At 38.7% G+C, this 18,173-nt stretch overlaps 1 protein-coding gene across 1 annotated transcript in view; it reads left to right on the top strand.

Annotated features, from left to right (window-relative positions):
• The first annotated feature begins 16,543 nt into the window (after positions 1-16,543).
• LOC127424851 (melanocortin receptor 5-like) overlaps positions 16,544-18,173 on the top strand; it is a 42,724-nt gene continuing 41,094 nt past the window's right edge. Inside the window, exon 1 of the mRNA XM_051670341.1 lies at positions 16,544-16,650. The gene's annotated coding sequence lies outside the window, so the exon portion shown is untranslated. The remainder of the gene's footprint in view (positions 16,651-18,173) is intronic.

Here is an 18,173-nt window from a genome sequence, read left to right as displayed (position 1 = left end):
ATATTGATGAAATGCCTAATGTTATCAGAAGAACTGCGGCCCCAAATAAACCCCACCTGATCTATTTGTATAAGAGATGTCATAACTTAATCGGTTAGCCAGAATTACACTCTTACACTCACTTGGATCTTTGTCCTTTTTAAGAAACAGACTGATCCAGGCTTGTGTCATGGTTGGCGGAAGCTTTCCATTCTTTAATGATTCTGTATAAACTTCTAACAAAAGTGGAGCCAGTTCTGTAGCATAAGATCTAAAAAATTCAGCTGCAAATCCTTCTGGCCCCGGAGCCTTGCCTGTAGGCAAGGCCTTAATTACCTTGCCAAGCTCCTCCAAATTTATCTCAGAATCAAGAGAATTTTTTTGCTCAGTTATTAGTTTAGGGAGTTCTAATGGTTCCACAAAGTTTCTAATATCTTCATCAGTAGACGAAGACGTGGAGCTATAGAGATCAAGACAGAATTCTTTAAAAGCATTATTAATATTAATGGCAGAGGTAAAAATTTCACCACCAGCAGATTTCACTGGGGGAATGGTAGAAAAAGACTCTCTCTGCTTTATATATCTAGCCAAAAGCTTCCCTGCTTTGTCCCCCAACTCAAAGTATGACTGTCTTGCCACTCCACCTTCCGTGACAAAATAGTATTATATCTGTATTTCAATCGGGTCAATTCTCTGAGGCCATCAGACGACATTCGGCACTTCAGCTCTGCCTCGGCACTTTTAATATTCCCTTCCAACTCCACGAGTTCTCGTGCTTTGGATTTTTTGGTGAATGAGGCATACTGTATGATCGGACCTCTAAGAACTGCCTTAAGTGCCTCCCAAGCCACGCCCAAAGAGGATACTGAGTACCAGTTGGTCTCCATATAAACACTGATTTCAGCCTTTAACATTATTTGGAATCCAGGATTTTGCAAAAGGGATACATTAATGCGGCAACTATATGATTTATTTTTCTCCGTATGTGGCAACACCTCTAAACTCACCAGGGTGTGATCTGAGACTAAGATGTTTCCAGTTGAGCAATCAACAACAGATGAAATGAGGGACTTAGATATACATATAAAAAATCTTTTCTAAAATAAATCTTATGGACTGATGAAAAAAATTTCTCCAAATATCTGTAAGACCAAGATTTTTATACATACTGTGAAGCGTCAATGTTGGTCTAGGGGGCTTACGCACTTTTTCTTCACTATGATCAAGGACTAAGATTAAAGTCTCCTCCCAATATTATATCATGAGGGGTGCCAGTGGCTTATGTGCGTAAATATTAGCCAAAATCCAACTTTGCCCCTGCATTTCTGCTAAAACAATAATGACTCTTCCTAATTTATCTTTAATCTGTTTGAGACATTTGAATTGTAGATGCTTACTTATCAGTGTAATGACTCCCCTGCTCTTACTTGAGCCAGCACTAAAGAAAACATGTCCACCCCATATCTTCCCAAATTTTCTTCCCATATTTCTTACATTTAAGAAGAGAAATAACTTTCCTTCTTTTTATGGGGTGCCCCAACCCATTCACATTCCATGTGGAGAGAGGCTATCCACTCATACTAACATTTGACATTTTGACATATTAGAAAAAAATAGATTGTGTGTCAATTATAAAATGATAAAGACCACATTCCACATTAGTGCAATAATCAAACCCCAAACATCCCCCCCGAACCAAACAAACAGAAAAAAGAAAAACGTGCGCGACATCGTCAACCGGCATCCATCCCTCTAAACTCAAACGGTCCATGTAAGCCTACGAGAGCCCCCGTGACAACTTTGCTGTTGGATTGCTCAAGTCTGGTGTTTCTATACAAATTTTGTAAGACAGAATAGGCGGGATAAACACAAAGAACGTGTAGATTCATCCACATAACTGTCCTGAAGGTGTGTTCCTCCACAAAACAAACTCCAGCCTCTAGCGGAACCAGCACATACACACAAATAAATAAATACATTAAAAATTTAAAAAAGGCCGTTCAGTTTCCTCAGACAGTCAAACAAATGTTCAGTGAGCCGGCCCATTCAGCTGCCACATGAGTGCAACAAATGACCCAATCACTCCAATGTCCTACAAGAAATACTCCACAAAACAAACTCCAACCAATAGGAGGCATAAGCACAAAGAACGTGCAGATTCATCCGCAAAACTGTCCCGAAGGAGTGCTGCTACACAAAACAAACTCCAGCCGCTAGGTGGAACCAGCACAAAAAGAAACAAAAAAGTTTCCGCTCAGTTTCCGCGGATGGTCAAGTGAATGTTCAGTGAGTCAGGCTCACTTGGCTGCAACGTGAGTACCACAAAATGACTTACTTAGTCCATTGACTTTATGAAGGACATGGCTTGCTGGAGACGTGTAAATACTTTACGGCCATCCTTAGTATCTATTCTCAATTTGAGGCAGCGGTATTTATTTCTAACTATAGATCTAAATGCCATAATCTAAATCTTTTTTTTTTCTGGAACAAACTGGTAAAAGAAGGCGCTAGGAATCAGTTTAGACACGGCAGCCTCCCAGAGTGTGATGTCTGAGTATGGTGTGTGTGTGTGTTTGTGTAAAACTCAGCAAACCCTTCCTTCCCCAGCCTGCAAGATAGATGGAATGCCCCTACTCCAAGGTAACAACACAAGTTTAGTAGGAACTGTTATTTAAGTTTATTAATTCTTGTTTTACTTTCTTGAAATGTATTAATAAAAAAATGAAAATAATTAAATATGCAGTAATTCTCAGAAAAAATGCAGCAATGGAACATAACACTTAGTTCCTTTGTGAATGGCCCAAAACAAAGGAAAAAAACTTGACTTCACCACCTCTGTCGAACTGGACTGAATGATCCGGTATGGCAGGGTAATCTGCTCTCATGAACAGTGACCTGTATAAAGTTAGAGACATTCACCCCAAAGTTTATAAATAAATAATAATAATAATAATAATAATAATAATAATAATTAAAAAAAACCCACACAAAACAATCTGTATTAAAGCAAACAATTAAAAAAAACTTTCAATAGGAGGCTTCCATATGAGAAAGTCCTTATCATGACCACTGCACTGTGAGAAGAGTCAAATAAAAAAAAAAAAATGTAAAAAAACAACACTTTAATCCCAGTGAAAGTTATCCTTTGCATGAAACATGTCCCGATTACAGTTCAAGAATGTGTGCAATGTTTTTAATCAGGAATCACATATACAGGTGCATCTCAATAAATTAGAATGTCGTGGAAAAGTTCATTTATTTCAGTAATTCAACTCAAATTGTGAAACTCGTGTATTAAATAAATTCAATGCACACAGACTGAAGTAGTTTAAGTCTTTGGTTCTTTTAATTGTGATGATTTTGGCTCACATTTAACAAAAACCCACCAATTCACTATCTCAGAAAATTAGAATACATCATAAGACCAATAAAAAAAACATTTTTAGTGAATTGTTGGCCTTCTGGAAAGTATGTTAATTTACTATATATGTACTCAATACTTGGTAGGGGATCCTATTGCTTTAATTACTGCCTCAATTTGGCGTGGCATGGAGGTGATCAGTTTGTGGCACTGCTGAGGTAGTATGGAAGCCCAGGTTTCTTTGACAGTGGCCTTCAGCTCATATGCATTTTTTGGTCTCTTGTTTCTCATTTTCCTCTTGACAATACCCCATAGATTCTCTATGGGGTTCAGGTCTGGTGAGTTTGCTGGCCAGTCAAGCACACCAACACCATGGTCATTTAACCAACTTTTGGTGCTTTTGGCAGTGTGGGCAGGTGCCAAATCCTGCTGGAAAATGAAATCAGCATCTTTAAAAAGCTGGTCAGCAGAAGGAAGCATAAAGTGCTCCAAAATGTCTTGGTAAACGGGTGCAGTGACTTTGGTTTTCAAAAAACACAATGGACCAACATCAGCAGATGACATTGCACCCCAAATCATCACAGACTGTGGAAACTTAACACTGGACTTCAAGCAACTTGGGCTATGAGCTTCTCCACCCTTCCTCCAGACTCTAGGACCTTGGTTTCCAAATGAAATACAAAACTTGCTCTCATCTGAAAAGAGGACTTTGGACCACTGGGCAACAGTCCAGTTCTTCTTCTCCTTAGCCCAGGTAAGACGCCTCTGACGTTGTCTGTGGTTCAGGAGTGGCTTAACAAGAGGAATACGACAACTGTAGCCAAATTCCTTGACATGTCTGTGTGTGGTGGCTCTTGATGCCTTGACCCCAGCCTCAGTCCATTCCTTGTGAAGTTCACCCAAATTCTTGAATCGATTTTGCTTGACAATCATAAGGCTGCGGTTCTCTTGGTTGGTTGTGCATCTTTTTCTTCCACACTTTTTCCTTCCACTCAACTTTCTGTCAACATGCTTGGATACAGCATTCTGTGAACAGCCAGCTTCTTTGGCAATGAATGTTTGTGGCTTACCCTCCTTGTGAAGGGTGTCAGTGATTGTCTTCTGGACAACTGTCAGATCAGCAGTCTTCCCCATGATTGTGTAGCCTAGTGAACCAAACTGAGAGACCATTTTGAAGGCTCAGGAAATCTTTGCAGGTGTTTTGAGTTGATTAGCTGATTGGCATGTCACCATATTCTAATTTTTTGAGATAGTGAATTGGTGGGTTTTTGTTAAATGTTAGCCAAAATCATCACAATTAAAAGAACCAAAGACTTAAACTACTTCAGTCTGTGTGCATTGAATTTATTTAATACACGAGTTTCACAATTTTAGTTGAATTACTGAAATAAATGAACTTTTCCACGACATTCTAATTTATTGAGATGCACCTGTAGGTGAGTGTGAAAAATAGTATCATGCACACACAGGAAAAAACAAAACAAAACAAAAATACTATGACATTTCCACAATCTGCTGTTCTTTCCCACAAGCAAAGTCCCGTAACAGTTAAAAAAAAAAAAAAGAAACTCACTTGTTTGGGATAAACCAGGAACAGTGACAATATCGGTCCAGAATAAACCAGGAACAGTGACAATATCGGTCCAGAAAAGTTCCTTAAAAAGAGATTTGGTGCTCAAAAAATATCGTCCAAATCATCCTCTTGTATTGCTGGTGAAGGATATCTCACGATGACCCAGCAACACAACACACAGGGAAAAAAACAAATCAGCGGCAAAAATATATATAAATCTTTGCGTCTCATAATCTGTATACTTTCACGGATATCGATAGCAATCAAGCTCAAAGACACAGTTTCACAGTTCGATTGGAAGGAGAGATTGGAAAAAAAACTTCAGAAAACAACTCTGCACATCACTCATGAGTCATAGCGGTGCCGTCTGCCAATTTATTACTCGTGTGAAGCATTTCCACCACAACTGTGGTCCATTTCAGTCCCAGTCATTCTGACAGCACAAAAACAAACAAACAAACAAACAAACGAACAAACAAAACAATCAAACAAAAAATAAACACTTGAAAACACAACTTTGGTCCAACCTTTAAAGGATTCTCATTGACCCTTGTTGGTTCTGTCCACAGAAAACAGGAAACGAGCTCCTTTTTTCTCTTAGAGCTCTCTCCACTGGCCACTTCTCACTCGTCTCGTCTTCTACCCTGCCGTCCTTCTCTTCCTCTTTTTGCCCTGGGGAAAAAAACATCCGCGCTTCAGCATCATGGAGCATGCAGGTACTCGATTTCAAAATAAAAGTCCTCATTTATATTGTGGTCCTCCACATTCCCCACTGCTAAACCCTGCCATATCTGGGACCTTCCATCCAGTCAGTTCCTACAAAAAACAGAACATACAATGAAAATACAGAAGATAAATTAATACAACATTATTTTTCAACTTGCAAAGAACTTAAAAGAGGTAACACATTCTTTGATTTTTTTTTTTTTTTGACATCTTAGGGCCCAATTCTACAATGTAGGTGTCTTTATATCTTGCAGGCAATCTACCCTGTTTCTCCCTTTTAAAATGCCGAAGCTCAGGTACCCCACTTGTGTCTTCTTCTGATATGTCAGTATCTTCAGATTCATATTCCTGCTCTGTCTCTACTCTCTCACTCAATGCTACACCCCTCTCATCAGGTGCCACTTCACTCCCTTCACCATCTTCCTCTGGTAAGCTTGTGCCTTGTGAGTGTGTGTAATGTAAATAATGTCATGTGAGTCATTGTCTGTGTCTGTGTTTGACAACTCCTTGTCTCTGTGTGCATGTGAAACCTGTCTAGTAGGTGAGGGAAAAGTACAGTGTCTGAACTGATCCTTGTGAACCACCTTTGTCGGAGCCCCCCTCTCTGGACAGATAGTAAATACCGGTAAATCTGCGTGATTCTGTTTCACTACCAAATATGGTACTGACTCCCACTTATTCTGTATTTTGTTCTGCCCCCGACTCTTGTGGTTGCACATCAACAGGTCTGATGAGAGCTCCTGAGGACTTGCGGTCCTGAGGACATCCATAGTGAACGAACCAATGTCGCAGAAGCACTTTGGCTGTAGTTAGTGCCTTCTGTTTCTTAGTCTGAACAGCCACTAGAATCTTGTGAACATGTCTGTAAGGATGAGAACATTATCATAACTCCCTGCAGACTTCTCAAGCACAGTGTAATCCATCGTGAGAACTTCTAAGGGTGTGGTCACATTAGTGCAGGTCAAGGGAGCACAGATCTTAGGAAACATGTCCTTGGCCAGGGTACATCTCCTACATTGACTGCACATTGTTGGACATAGTGGACCAATAATAACTCTGTCACATTAGCTACAAAGTCCCCTTACTTCCAAAGTATCCTCCATGCTCATGCAATCCTTCATATACTCTTTTTTATAGAGGTTCAGGCACCACTAGTTGCCAGATCTCCTCCCCGTCTCTTGGATCAAGAATCCCCCGGAACAGCACCCCATGCCTCAATTTCAGACATTCAAACTGTCTAGCTACCTTCTTCAGCTTCGGTTCCGTGGTCCGGCTACTGAATTGGTTTTCTGTTCTTGAGCATGGCATTGTATGTTGGATTGTGATGATGTGGCCATGGCCGAGCGACGTCTGTGGAGAGTGTGGCCGGGAGAGGAAGAGCAGTAAGGATTGACACCTGTGGGAAACTATCTCTAACAGCTGTTTTGTGTTGCAGTGAGAGCTGGAGAGGGATAAAAGGGCAATCCAAACCCAGGAATTTTTGGAGGAAGATACACCGGTGAAGTCCTCACCCTTCGCCGAACTTCTCAAGATCCTCATCAGCATCCACCAAACTCAACATCAGTCTCTGCTTGAGCTGCATCAGGAACAGGATCAGTGCTTCCAGGCCCTCCTTCAAGCTCAAGCAGACAATTGACAGGTGCTACGGAGCTTGATGCCCCAGGGGGATTCTACTGACATGACCCCGGCCACTGGCCCCACCATGCCTCACTTCATGCTCACCAAGATGGGACCAGAAGATGTCACGGAGGCATTCATGGGGTTATCTGAGTGGGCGGCGGAAGCATCGGGATGGCTGGAGACCCAGTGGGCAGTCCGGCTGCTGCCACTGCTGTCAGGAGAAGCTCAACTGGCAGCCCAACAACTTCCAGTCGCCAACCTCCTGGGGTATCAGGACTTGAAACAAGCCATCTTGCAATGGGTCACTTCCTTTGATAGAGGTTCCCTTCGAAAGAATTGCTATGGACCTCATTGGGCCATTAGAGCGGATGGAATGCAGGTATTGCTTTGTGTTGGTTCTGGTGGAATACACAAAACGATATCCGGAAGCAATGCCTCTGTGCAACATTTTGGCACGTAGTGTTGTGGACGCACTCTTCAGAATCATCTCACGAGTGGGGATCCCAAAAAAAATCCTCACTGATCAAGGCATTACTTTCATGTCATGTACACTACACGAGCTGTACAAATTATTGGGAATTAAATTGATTCGGACAAGTGTGTGTACCACCCACAAACAGACGGCTTGGTCGAATGGTTTAATCAAACCCTGAAAAACATGATTTGTAAGTTTGTGCACAAAGATGCTCGGAACTGGGATAAGTGGCTTGAACCCCAGTTAGAGAGGTCCCGCAAGCCTCCACGGGGTTCTTCCTGTTTGAATTATTGCATGGGCACAAGCCTTGCAGGGTCTTAAATATCAGGATGGAAAATTGGGAGGAGGGACCTTCAAACAGCAAAAACTAAATTCAGTATTTTCTTGACCTTAGAGCAAAGCTCCACATATTGGGCCAGCTATCACAGGAGAAATTGCTACAGGCTCAAGAACGTCAGTCCCGGCTGTATAACAGGGAAGCTTGGCTATGGGAATTTACACAGGGAGATACATTTTTTGTATTGCTACCCACATCGAGCTCTAAATTACTGGCAAAGTGGCAAGGGCACTTTGAGGTCACACAGTGAGTCGGGGAAGTAGATTATGAGGTTAGACGAATGGATAGGGGTGGGGCACGGCACATTTACCACCTCAATCTCTTAAAGCCATGGAGGGAGGTGGTCCCCGTGGCTTTGGCGACGGTTGTTCTGGAGAGGGAGGAACTCAGAATGGAGGTGAACTTAAAAGCCAATCGAGGCACCCAGGTCACTTGCGGAGACCACCTTTGATCGTCACAAGTCACGGACATGACCCGGTTGCAAAGAGAATTCTTGGACATGTTCTCACCTCTTTCCAGTTGTACGAACCTCATAAAACACCATATCGAAACAAACCCAGGGGTAGTGATACATAGTCGTCCCTACCGATTACCCAAGCACAAAAAAATTGGTTCAGGAAGAATTAAAGGCCATGCTCGATATGGGGGTAATAGAAGAATCCAACAGTGACTGGGCCAGCCCGGTGGTGCTGGTTCCGAATAGCGACGGTTCGTTCCGGTTCTGTGTTGGATTATATAAAAGTCAACGCGGTGTCTAAATTTGAGGCATATCCAATGCCTCGTATTGATGAACTGCTCGATCAGTTGGGCGTGGCTCACTTTTACTCAACACTGGATTTGACAAAGGGTTATTGGAAGATCCCCTTAATGCCTCCCAGGGGGGAGATGCCAGTGGGGGAGAGAGAGAGACACACGCAGCAGTGTTTATGTGTGTGCTTTTGTATTATGCTGGAAAGCGAATTTGTGTTAAAAAAATACCCTTTTGAGTTGGATTTCGCCGTCTTTCGCTTCCTCCTTGCAGAGAGTTAAAGAATTTGTACATAGTCAAAATAGTCTACACGAAACTGCATTGGGGGCCCAGAGACAGCCAAAGAAGTGGTGTCTGAGAGATCTTCTACCAAATTTTTAAAATATTTTATATAGTTTATCAGTCAAGTGCAGTTGGATATGAATGTTAAAAGATCATCTGTTCGTTTTGAAGCATAATCACAGCATATAATTTTTACATTAAAATTATTTTTATATTATATCACATTCAGATAGCAAGTATGGAGGCATAGAAGCCCTTGTGACTGAGGAATGATATTGTATGGGGGTTCAGGGGTATACCCTGAGAGAAAATTTAGAAAATGTAGAAGTCTGAATGGACCATTTTTATATTTTCATTAAAGTGAGGAAGACTAGGCTACAAACTTGTGTTGTTTGTCTTGTTATCCATGTCAGAGATGATGACATCTGATTAATTTCACAAAATTAGAACAGAATACTGATTAATAAAGCTATATAAGTGCCCTGGAACCGCATTAACTTATGCAACGCCTCGTGTCTACTCACATGCGGCAATGCATGCAGATCGGGATAGGGCATAAATGAAGCATGTTCGGTGCTGAAGAAAAATATTCAATAATACAGCACAGAAAGATCAGATCTTTTGTTTTGTCACACTGCTCACTAGAGATGATGAGAGGGCACCGTGCAACTGTTGTCATGGTGTCTTAGACCTGGACCGCAGTGACTGGCGTAGTCTTATCGTTAGCAAGGCAGCTAACGTTAGCAACTTCATATAGTCTGAGAAAGCCGAACTGCTTGCGTTTTTAGCGACACACACCTTATCGTCTAATTGTAGAACACAGGCTAAATATAGAAAATTACTCAAAAGCTTATCGATATTGTGGATTTTTTTTTATTGCAATAAATATCGAGATCGTTTTATCACCCAGCCCTAGACTGAAATCTGTGTGGAGTTTACTACGATAAAATTGCTGTTTTATAAGAGAAGTCACTGACAGTTTTGTGACAGGTTGGTGTCAGTTTACGGCTCACCCCATTTGTTTGTATGGTATCCGCAAACGTTGATTTACTGTAGTAACACGCTAGTGGACCATTACACTCTCTCTTTTGTTTATTTAGTTTTACACTTAAACTGCTGGCTTATGTTTAGACAGTTTATCAGAGAGAACCATTTTGTTTTACTGCCTGTGATCTTATCGCAATGTAGATAAAACATTTTTTAATTAACCATACATTGATACAGCATGCAATCTCATCTGAAGGCCACACTGCAGAGCTTCAGTTGTGTGCAATATAGTGCTCCATCTCTTAGACATTAGGGAATTAATCAAATCTAAAGGAAATGGAGGTTATCGATGGAGGAAATGGTCTTCTTCTGCCTTAAGGAAAACTAAAAATAACTTTCTCAGTGCTTCAGAGAACAAAGAGCATAGAAAGAGACTTTAGCAATGCTATTGTCATAAACTTTATTTATATATATTTATTATCTGATTTAAAAAGACAATATATTAGCCTGCTATCTCTAAAGAGAAGGTGTTTTGTGTACAACAAATTATAAGGTAAAGAGATTAGAAGAGAAAAGAGTATGTTGTATGAGGTCTGCACACCTACAGTAAACACACAAATACAATAAATACAGTCACTTTCACAAGAGTTTAAGTCTGATTTATTGGTTTCTTTGGATATTTAGATCAGATGGTAGGGTACATTCCATCAGTCATTTAGCATGCAATCAATTTGGAGGGTTCTTTGGACTGACACACATCCAACTTGAATGCCCCTACAAATGATGATTGATTACATTGCGGCTCAAGGACTGTTCAGGGTGTAAAAAAACCTATTTGGACTGCAGCTGCAGAAAAAAATTGCTTTCTGCAGTTGTCTATAGAAAATGCTACATAGGTGAATCTCAAGATAACATCTCTAGGTCATATTTCAACCCCCCAAATCAAAAGAAAATATCAGTACAGTTCTTTTAGTTTTTAGTTTCAGTTTTTTAGACTATTACAAGACTATTTCTAAACTATTCTTTTTGCATTGCATTTTGAAATGAAAAGCACAATTAAAAATTGTATTACCTTAATGTATTCAGATGTTTTACTTTTGAGTTTTGTTGTGTCAATGGTGATTCTCATTAGATGCTATTCACTGTAATACAATAGTTTATTAATGACTAATAATTCATTTAAAATGCATTATACATCATATGTGTATTTAACAACATGTATAAAAACGATGACTTTCATGCAATACTTGCCAATTAGAATGCCATTTTTCTCACATGTTATAAATAGCTAAATCTAGGTGTCATTAAACACCTGAAACGAGTCTTTAGTAATTCCAGACATACTTCCTGTACTAACCTACATAATTTGGTAACAAAAAACCTGCCTCTGGTCTTCACTGGCTGCTGGTGAACAGCTTTGACCCGCCCTCAAACACTACACTAAGCAGTAGACCAAACACAACAGACTGGGACATCTGACCAATCAGAGCAGAGTAGGCTCTCTGATAGGAGGAGTTTAGAATGAATCCTTTAGAACGGATCATTGAACGAGTCGTTTTTGACACTGGGGGAAAAAAAGGTAATGCTGCAATTTAAATGATGAGCAAATTAAAGTGTTTTTTGACCTGGATGCATGTAAATCTATTGTATGAGATCTTTAAAACAAAATTAGGCACGTACAAAAACCATAGTAGGTGCTCTTTAAGTAACATAAATGCAGAAGTAATGGTTATCTCTGAAATTTCAGATTCTAAGCTTTCAAATGATACATCATTTGCCTGACCTATGTATACGGATACTTTAATGTTTTAAGTGAAAACATTTTTCGCGATATAGCGCCCCCTTTGAGTTTAAGGGGAGTTTAGCTTTATAATATGATAAATGCTGTGAATAAGAATGAATAGCTAAAAATTGTTTTTGCAGAGGACTTTGGGTAAGTACTAGGTAAGTTTGGACAGCACTTGGTGTAGGACCATTTTTTTGACATCATCGTGACAAGGAAAGTGACATCACAAGTGAGTCAAGACATTACAGTAATGAATACAAACACAAAGTGGACAGTATCATAATAATCCCCCCTTTTAATCTCATTGTTAATTCATGTTAGTTCATAGTGCTTTAACTTATGTTAACATATACAACTTTTGATTATAAAAATGTGTTAGCATATGTTGAAATTAACATTAACCAAGAATAATAAATACTGTAAAATTATTGTTCATTGTTATTTCATGTTAACTAATGTTGTTAACTAATGTTAACAAATTGAACCTTATTGTAAAGTGTTAACAAAAGTAAAAAAAAAAAAAGTATCTCAGTGAAATTGGAAACGGTATTCAGTCTGTGCTCAACGAAATGCAAAACACTGCCCCCAGTGTCCAAATCGGTAAGTGTTGTTGGGCGTATGGGCACATGTGAGATCCGTATTCCGGGTTGTATGTCTAAGGAGGGGTGACAAAAGAGAGTTGTGAAGCAAGTTGTTTTCAGCTGTACTGGCTGTAATACCATGAAGACAAATGCACATTTTATAAACTGTACCCCCCAACCCAAACCCCAAACCTAAACATCACTGGAGTAAACATTTGATGTAAGAGGGAAACATACAACCTCAGAATCACACTCGTCACTAATTACAAACATGATTACTTCCTGGTTTCAATGCAGGATCCGAACCTGGGTCTCCCATGTTGCTGATGTAACACACTTCCAGTTTGTCAGTGAATTGGCCTAATGTGGCTGATCATAGGGGACTGGAAGTCTCGGAAACAACATGCAGACTTCCCGTATGATCATGTTAGACCTGAACATTCACCTACATAAACACTGATTCCATAATTTTCAATCTTTGGAATTAATGAATAATGTGCTCAGTTCTCAGGGACATAGTTAATGCACTGTGAAATGTGTTGTGGATTGCAGGACTTTTTTTTCCTAAGGAATGAGACTGTAAAAAGGAGACACATACGCAGACATTGTACAGATAGGAAACTTGTGACTGTCATCACACAAGTTTGTCTATGGTTTATTTCTTGGTAGTTGATCACAATTTACATCTATCACTGTAAATAACATGAGTTTGCTATCAAACACCCTTTGAGACAATCCTTGTTTTTCCGTTTCCATCATCACTCATTATCTCCTACAGTTCTGTGGGATTTATTGAAATTTGTTCAGGCAGTGACAACAGAGATAGTCCCCACACTTCTGCCACAATGTGCCTTTTGTTCATATTCATAAAACAGTCATGGGTTCTGTTGACATGGATTACTCACATGTTGACCCTGATGTTGAGCTGTCATTCACCTAACAGACCACAAGTGGTGTATATCAGATGAACCTGAATAACACTAGATAGTGGAAACAGTGGTGCCATTGCAGCACATTTCTTTGAAATAGAAAGTCTAAAGTCTGTTATAAAGACAGAGGCTTTGGCGTCAAGATTTTGCTTTTTATTTTTTATTTTAAAAAATAGTTAAAAAGTCAGAAATGTTTGGTAAGAATTTCTATATGGTCCATGAGACTTTAGGCTTTACACCTAGAAGTCAACAGGAGGGTTTGACAGGCAGCCTGGACCACTTTATTTGAGAAAAAAATGCCATGCTGTGTTGTAAATGATTTGCTCTATTTTATGTAATTAAAGAATATATTTTCAACAAATTGTTATGAAATTTGTAAAGTTTAATTTATGCATATAACAGAAAATGGAAACAAGGATATTGTCATCAGTGTGCTTGATTTATGAACATTCAACTTTTACCTACATTTCAGATGTTAAAATACTTCATTCCATCACAAAGGAACAATTCACCAAAAATCTAAAATTCTGTCATCATTTACACCATTTACAAGTCGTTCCAAATACATATGACTTTCTTATGTGGAACACCAAAGCTGGATTTTTGAAGAATATAATGGACACTCTTTACATATAATCTAAATGAATGAGGACTGGGGTTCCAAACTCCGTAAATGACACAAAAGCACCATAATATCATAAAAACATTCCATGCAAATCGTATGCTATATCCCCTTCGATAGATTTGTGTGAGGAACTGACCAAAAAGTGCAAAGGATGCTTTAAATGGTCAAGAATTACAGTGAAGACATGTATAATGTTAAAAAAGTTGTATTCTTCAGACTTTCTGCTTATCTAAGAATCCCCCACTTGCAGCAATGACACCTTAAGCGTTCTAGCAGTCAGTTTATTCTAGATCAGTGGTTCTCAACCCTGTTTCTGGAGGCCCCCCAACACCACACATTTTGGACATCTTCCTAATCAAACACACCTGATTCAACTCATCAGCTCATTAGTGGAGACTCCAAGACCTGAGTTGGGTGTGTCAGAAAAGGAAGATATACAAAATGTGCAGTGTTGGGGGGCCTTCAGGAACAGGGTTGAGAACCATTGTTCTAGATCTTCAGATGCCTTTGGCTTGTAGGACATTTCTTGTGGATTTTCCAACCAAGCTTTTCTAACAACTCAAGACCTCAAATACTGATTCATCTATACTCATTTTTAATTATTTCCCACTTAATCTTTTAAGTTCTGTTGCACATGCTAACCTTGCCAACATAAAATGCCAACATCCCAGAGTCTTCTCTTCACTGTTGCTGATAAAACAGTTTTTTTTCTTTTTACATTAACCCAATAGAGATGCTGTGGATGACATCAAGAGAGCCATTCACACCAGACATCTTTAAGGAAGAATAGTCCAAAATTCGTTCTGAACGTTGTACAGGTCTAATCCACAGCTACCGGAGACACTTGGTTGAGTTTATTGCAGCCAAAGGAAGATTGTCCATTTATTAAATCCAAAGATTCACTTACATTTCCACAGCACTGTGAAAGTTTAATGGGGTGTATTCAGTAAAGACATGAAAGATTATAATTGTTTGTGTGTTGTTAGATTAAGCACATTGTGTTTATCTATACTTGTGACTTTCATGAAGATGAGATCACATTTTATGATCAATTAATGCAGAAATCCAGCTGATTCCAAAGGGTTCACATACTTTTTCTTGCCACTGTACTTGTCTTCTTATTGTTGCTCATCTGGGCCATCCATTTCCTTCTCTGTCCTGGTTAGATCCAGTTTAATGTATTCTTTTAAGATAGCATTGCATGGAATAGCTTTCGTCTCTAAAAACAATAGACTGAGACATCTTCAGAGAGATTTGTGTCTTTTTGGATACTTTTAAAACCGAAATTGCAAGTGAACTCAGTATTTCAGCAAATTAAAAAAAAAAATTTTTCTTAAGGACCAGGTTAGCACATAAGAATAATTTCCTTCTCTTAGAATAAGGATTACACGACACATAATAATAATGATAATTTACAGCATTGCTGATGTTTAAATGAATATTCTGGGTTTAATACAAGTTAAGCTCAATCAGCAGCATTTGTGGCATAATACTGATAACCACAAAAAATTATTTCGACTCGTCCCTCTTTAAAAAAACAAAAAACAAAAAAAAGCAGAAATTGAGGTTACAGTGAGGCACTTACAATGGAAGTGAATGGGGCCAATTTTGGAGGGTTTAAAGGCAGAAATTTTAAATGTATAATTTTATAAAAGCACTTACATGAATTCTTATGTTAAAACTCATGTATGATTCGAGCTGTAAAGTTGTTTAGATTGCAGTGTTTACAGTCGTTTTAGGGTTTGTTGACATTACATTGTCATGGCAACAAAGTTGTAAAATTGGTTATAACTTTTTCTCAGAAAAGGTCAGCAAGTGATTTTATCACACTAAACTCAAGTTAACACACATATTGTTTACGTCTTGTGGCTATACTTTTGAAACACTGAGTATTTTAACGTTTACGGATTGGCCCCATTGACTTCCATTAAGTGCCTCACTGTCACACAGATTTTTGCTTTTTTTTTTTTTAAGGAAAAGAAGAGCAAGACAAAATTCATTTTCTGTGGTGATCAACATTATGCCACAATTGCTGTCGATAGAGCTCAACTTGAATTGATCCCCGAATATTCCTTTAAGGGGGTGTTTACGATTAAAAAACAAAAACAAAACAAAAAACAAACAAACAAATTTGGAAAAAAGCTTTTTGCCCGCATTATAGCGAAAATACGGCATGTACCAGCAGTTTCTAACTGGTGCCGAAATCTTCTCTTTTTAATGCAGTTTTGGAAATGTGCAGCCAGATGTTGTGTTTGAATTTTGATTTTGATACAAAAATAAATTAGTTTTAAAAAAGCCTCAAACGCCCAGTGTAATCACTTGTTTTTCAAAAAGGTCATGCAGTATAGACAACATAGACTTTGAGTTATCATTCCCACTGTTCAATAGAGCCTGTTTTTCCTGTTGAGCTCGTGTAGAATGATGGTGTGTGTGGGGTCTCTGAAAGAAGCTCTGGAGGTGGGGCTGTCGCTGTTCCAGACCTTAGCATATATAATTATGTGATGCAGCAGTGCCCCATTCTTCATACGGATTCTCAAACATCCTCCTCCATCGCGAATAAACGGAGCTCGACTGAAATTAGTGCACGGGCTTTGAGATTCGTTGTATTCACAGACCGAGCATAGAGAACTGCTTCAAACAAGTGAGTCAATTAATAAACTTCTTCTGCTTCGTCATTTCTGTTCAGCTTTAATATGTCTTGGTTACATCATTCACCAAAGAAACTTATGCAACATTATACTAACAGGTATTTGTTTTTCGCCTTCGTTGCATTGCGGTGTAGAACTCGCCCATTCGGTTTCCTACTAAAGCTTTAAAACATCACCATCTCGTTTATTTCGAGCTCTTGGAGATATATTTAATAATACTGGATTTAGCTGTAAAGCATTTAGCTACTACATAAGACAGTATTGAATTAATTTCCTGAATGAGTGTAAAGGATGCAAATCCCTCATTCATGCGGCGCTGTCCAAAAACTAGTGCTGAAATCTCTGTAGAATGGCGCAAATTCAGTTCAATTTCCCGTCAGTTTGATTAGTAGCTTTGAAGATTTTAAAACTAGTGAAATACCAGATAAGGGTTGTTTTTGTTATGATAAGGCTGAGATCGGGAAAAGCTGCTTCTCTATAGTGTTATAGCTCTTATCGAATAAAAGTTGCACAAACGGGGCATTTTAGCGCTTTCATCTAATGGTGTTTGCATATGTGACGGGGATTAAAACGGAATTTATTGCGCTCATTCAACTTTGCGTTTATGGACATACAGAAGTCTAAATGTGACAAAATCAAAACATGCAAGTACAACCCCTCCAATATTTATACCATGATCAATGGAAACATATAAATGCTTCACGTTTCACATTTATCGCTACAAAAAAGACAAATAAATAAAGCGTGAGAACTTCTGAGCTTTTTTTGCGTCTCAATACATAGCGAAATGCCTAGGCCACAATTTATGTCCGATCTGAGATTGAAATGTTCTTTTAAATCACTTATTTTTAATGATCTGGTTGAATCGATTCACAAATTGTTTGACTTTAAACTTTGTGTGGGTGAAAAACTGAGGTGCACTGTAAAAAAATTCATTAAATTCATGGACAAATTCCTACAGCAATCTACTGTGATTTTTAAATGCAATAGTTTGCTGTTAAAAATTTTGCATTCTGGAAGATCAAGAGCAGGCTCACTGTGAAGTGACTAGTTTAACGGGAAATAGCTGTTGTTTGCAAGACATTAGGGGAAAATGAACATTCAAAATTATGAAATCATCTTGGTAAAAGCTAGTGACATTTTAAAACTTATTTTTAAAACCCCCCCTTGAAAATTAATGTTTGTTGCACATAGTGTTCATGATGTTTCTGACCAACTCCTCTGTTCTTTATTATCTCACATGAGCCTTCACTTGTCTGTCTAATGAGAAGTCAGCTTAAAAAAAAGTATAAATCAACCTTAGAAGCAATGTACATATTAAAAGTAAAATGTTGCCAGGATGAAAAAAAATAAAATAAAAATAAAAAACTGTACATAGTAAAATAACAGCATAGCACTGCATTGTGAGTTATAATGGTAAAATACCCATAAGCCTTTGTGCTTGAATAAGTATGTATAATTTGGCAATGCCAAAAAACAAAAAAACAAACCATGTACAAAAGTTTTTATTCAGACT

Source organism: Myxocyprinus asiaticus, chromosome 34 (genome assembly GCF_019703515.2).
Source record: "Myxocyprinus asiaticus isolate MX2 ecotype Aquarium Trade chromosome 34, UBuf_Myxa_2, whole genome shotgun sequence".
In the NCBI taxonomy this organism is placed as follows: domain Eukaryota; kingdom Metazoa; phylum Chordata; class Actinopteri; order Cypriniformes; family Catostomidae; genus Myxocyprinus; species Myxocyprinus asiaticus.
This window is presented reverse-complemented; position numbering and strand designations above follow the sequence as displayed.